Source organism: Pongo abelii, chromosome 20 (genome assembly GCF_028885655.2).
Source record: "Pongo abelii isolate AG06213 chromosome 20, NHGRI_mPonAbe1-v2.0_pri, whole genome shotgun sequence".
Classification (NCBI taxonomy): Eukaryota; Metazoa; Chordata; class Mammalia; order Primates; family Hominidae; genus Pongo; species Pongo abelii.
Window position 1 is genome coordinate 50,710,860 of NC_072005.2, and position 4,851 is coordinate 50,715,710.

The following is a 4,851-nucleotide window of genomic DNA, read 5'->3' on the forward strand; positions in this document are numbered from 1 at the left end:
GTGGCTGTGTGCAATGGGGTCTCTTGTGGAAATCAAGGAGCAGACAGGTTTCGTGTGTACTGTCACCACGTGGGATGGAACCAGAGGCATAGAAGCAAGACACTAAATGAAGAGGGCCATAAGGGATGGGATTCCCAGGCCCCTTAGAAACAGCTGGTCTTTTTTTTTCCTCTCCAAAAAAAATGTTTAAGAGACGGTGTCTACTGTCACCCAGGCTGGAGTGCGGTGGCATGATCATAGCTCATTGCAGCCTCTAACTCCAGGGCTCAAGCAATCCTCCCACCTCAGCCTCCCAAGTAGCTGTGACCACAGGTGCCCCTCACCATGCCAAGCTAATTTTTTTAATTAGATAGTACATAAACTTCCCAAAATTAGAAGTTATAAAAAGATACGAGGGATCCATTCTAATTTGTGTTTGGAGTGTAATGGTCCAGCTCCATTCTTTTGCATGTGGATATCCAGTTTTACACAACACTGTGAATGTAATGAATGCCACTGAATCATACACTCAAAAATAGCTAAAATGGCAAATTTTCTGTTATCTCTTTTTAACCACCATTTTTGAAAATTAATTATACCAAAAAACCATTGAATAGTGCACTTTATTTATTTATTTATTATTTGTTTATTTATTTATTTATTTTAGAAACAGAGTCTCACTTTGTTGCCCAGGCTGGAGTGCAGTGGCATGATCATGGCTCATTGCAGCCTCGACCTGCTGGGCTCGGGCGATCCTTCCATCTCAGCCTCCCGAGTAGCTGGGACTATAGGTGGGCGCCACCCCACCTGGCTAAATTTCTTTTTAACTTTTGTAGAGATGAGCGTCTCGCTATGTTGCCTAGGCTGGTCTGGAACTGCTGGGCTCAAGTGCCCCTCCTGCCTTGGCCTCCCAAAGTGCTGGGATTACAGATGTGAGCCACCATGCCCGCCCTGGACCTTACTTTTGTTGCTCAGTTTCTGGCAATTCAGAGAATGCCTCCTTAGTTGTTCTACACCCACCTCATGTTCCATGGGAGGGATGTACAGGGCTTTTTTAACGAGGCCCCTGAGGACAGGCATTTGTATCATTTCCAGCCTTTTACTATTACAATGTTGTAGTGAATAACTTTACACACTGTCATTTATTTTACTTATTTTTTTTTTTTTATTTTAGAGACAGGAATCTTCCCATCTTGCCCAGGCTGGTCTCAAACTCCTGGGCTCAAATAATCCTCCCGCCTCGGCCTCCTACTAAAGTACTGGGATTTATAGGCATAAGCCACCGTGCCTGGCCAATGCACACTGTCATTTAGCTCATGTTGACACCTGAGTGTAGGACACACTCCTGGAGGTGGAATTGCTGGGCCAAAGAGTATGTTTCTTGTCATTGTGATAGATATTGACAAATGAACCCTCACAGAAGTTGTGCTGAGTTCTGTTCCCACCAGCGACGTAGGTGATGACGTTTTTCTGAAGGGAGGGGGCATCCTTGGAGTCCACAGAGCCGGGAATGGAGAGTGGGCCCAGAATTTTGGTATAGGTGTTGTATAAACTTATAGTAAGGTTAAGAAAACCGCAACTATCCATATCAGAGACTTGGCGGGGGGCGGGGTATGATGGAGATCATAAAGAGGCTAAAACACTCCACACCCTCCCTCCGCATTGCTCCTGCATGGGAGTCGGGAATCTTTTCAGGTTGATATGATCTCACCTTGAGGAGCTGTGAGGTCCCAGAAGCCTCTGGGTTGCTGATTGCTTGGGGTAAAAATGCCTGTGCTACTGAAATCTAACTTTTTAAAAAAAATTATGGGCTGGGCGCAGTGGCTCACGCCTGTAATCCCAGCACTTTGGGAGGCTGCAGCGGGTGGATCACTTGAGGTAAGGAGTTCAAGACCAGCCCATAGTGAAACCGTGTCTCTACAAAAAAACTTAGCCGGGCGTGGTGGTGCATGCTTGTAATCCCAGCTACTCAGAAGGCTGAGGTGGGAGAATCCCTTGAACCCGGGAGGTGGAGGCTGCAGTAAGCCATGATCGAGTCACTGCACTCCAGCCTGGATGACAAGAGCGAGACTCTGTCTCCAAAAAAAAAAAAAAAAAGAACTGGATCGTCTGGCTCTACTCCGGGCATGGCATGTAGGCCCAGTTCTGCTGCTCTGCTGTTTGTTCTGCTTTCCTCCACATATTGGCATCACCCTCTGGTGCCAAGATGGCTGCTGCATTCCGGGCATCACATCCAGACTCAGACCCAGAGAAGCTGCCCATCCCTACCTGGGTGAGCCTTTGTAGGAACGAGAAACCTCAACCAGCAGCGTCTTTTCCGGTCTCATTCACCAGCGCCGCCCACCGCTCAACCAATCCCTGGCCAAAAGAATGGGACCGCCTGGAAGGCTGGACCAATCAGGACCTGCCCTCTGGGGCTGGGGAGAGGCCCGGATGAAGGCTGCGGGACACTCCTAGACGTCTGTTACCAGCAGTGACTACCTCTGTCTGGGTGGCTGGAACATGTTTGAATTTTATTCTCTTTTAAGTACTGTCTAAAAGTTCTGCAATAAACCTTGACTCTTCTTTTAATAATGCAAAAGGAATCGAAGTGATTGTTTGAAAGGGAGAGGAAGAAAGAGAGAGGGAGGGAGGGAAGAAGGGAGGGAGGCAGGGACGGAGACAGGAGAGAGAGTAGAATCCAGCCACCGGAAAATCCAGAATAGCTGGCTTTGCTTAATCCATGCCTGGAAATAACTGCTGGGTTTGCAACAACTTCTCTCCCAGAGACAGACCAAGGAAACTACAAAACTGAAGGAAGGATTGAAGGGCCGGGCACGATGGCTCACGCCTGTAATCCCAATACTCTGCGAGGCCGAGGTGGGTTGGATCACCTGAGGTCAGGAGTTCGAGACCAGCCTGGCCAACATGGTGAAACCTCGTCTCTACTAGAAATACAAAAATAAGCCGGGCGTGGTGGCGTGCGCCTATAGTCCCAGCTACTCGGGAGGCTGAGGCAAGAGAATCGCTTGAACCTGGGAGGCGGAGGTTGCAGTGAGCTGAGATCGTGCCACTGCACTCCAGCTTGGGCAACAAAGCAAGACTCTGTCAGGTGGATTCTGAGGGTACTCTGACCCCATGAACCCAGCATGAAATCTTCCAGGCATTAAGGAACATCGAGGATGTGGAGGACTGAAAATCCCTCCAGGGAAAATACACTTCTCTTGAGCAGGGTCACGAGGGGTGGGGGCAATGTGGGAGGTGGCGCAAGTCCAAAGACAAGGTCAACAGCAATAATAATAATAACAATGACAGGCATTTGTTGCTTGTTTGCCGGGCCTCTTGCATGCAGTTCTTCCAACATCCCTGTGAGGTGGTGATGCTTATCCCCATTCTCCAGGGGAGGAGGCTGAGGCCCGGAGAGACGAAGTCGTGTGCCACAAAATACCCCAGCCATATGGTGGTAGAACCAAGTTTTCAGCCAGACTCACCAGCTCACGGCAGAGCTGCCCTGGAGTCTACAGCCATTCAGTCTATAGCTGGGCCACTCCATCCTTCAAGGCAGTTCAACGTCAAGATTCTTGATTTGCCTCAACCTGGGGCCTCTAGAAGATACCATCACCCCCGACAAGCTGAAGACGTGTGTCCAGAACACTCAGACACACACAAAGTGCTATGGATACACCACACCCCGACCTAGCTGTCTCTTCCTGATGGACCTCACCGGGTAGAAATGCCTGGCACCACCTACCTCAGATCCCTAGGTCAGCTCTCGCTCCCGAATAGAACTTTCTGAGATGATGATGAAAATGTTCTCTATCTGTGCTGTCCAATGGAGTAGCCACTGATCACATGAGGCTAGTGAGCACTTGAAAGTGGCTAGTTTGAGGAACTGCATTTTTTAATGCATTTAATTTTAATTACTTTGCATATATATACACACATATATTCATTTATATATACATATTCATACACATATATACATTTTTACATATTTTATATATATATATATATATGTTCAATTTTATTTTGGAGATGGAGTCTTGCTCTCTTGCCCAGGCTGGAGTGCAGTGGCACAATCTCGGCTCACTATAACCTCCGCCTCCTGGATTCAAGCGATTCTCCTGCCTCAGCCTCCCGAGTAGCTGGGATTACAGGCGTGCGCCACCACAGCCAGCTAATGTTTGCATTTTTAGTAGAGACAGGGTTTCATCATGTTGCCCAGGCTGGTCTTGAACTCCTGACCTCAAGTGATCTGCCTGCCTCTGCCCCACAAAGTGCTAGGACTACAGGCATGAGCCACCACGCCTGGCCTATTCAATATATTTTTTTGAGACAGGGTCTCACTCTGTCGTCCAGGCTGGAGTGCAGTGTCATGATCAAAGTTCACTGCAGCCTCAACCTCCCAGGCTCAGCGATCCTCCTGCCTCAGCCTTCTGAGTAACTGGAACTACAGTTAAAAGCCACCAAGCCTACCTAATTTTTTAAATTTTTTTGTGTAAAGATGGGGTCCTACTATGTTGCCCAGCCTGGTCTCCAATTCTTAGGCTCAAGCAATCTTCCCACCTCAGCCTCTCAGAGGGGTAGGATTACAAGTGTGAGTCACCTGTGCCTGGCCTAAATTTATATTTAAATAGCCACATATGACTAATAGCTATGATATTAAACAGCATAACCCTAGACCCTCTATCACCCAAGCTCTGTTGATCCAACCAACAGAGCACACTTGATCTCTCCCACCTCCCAGCATCGCACACACAGGTCCCACACCCTCCTTCCCGGCTCCACTCACCCAAGATATTGCAACCTCCTCGATACACTTCGATGACTATCTCAGCATCCACATCCTTGCATTGCTGTTTATGCTGCCTGATGCACCTCACGCTGCCTCAC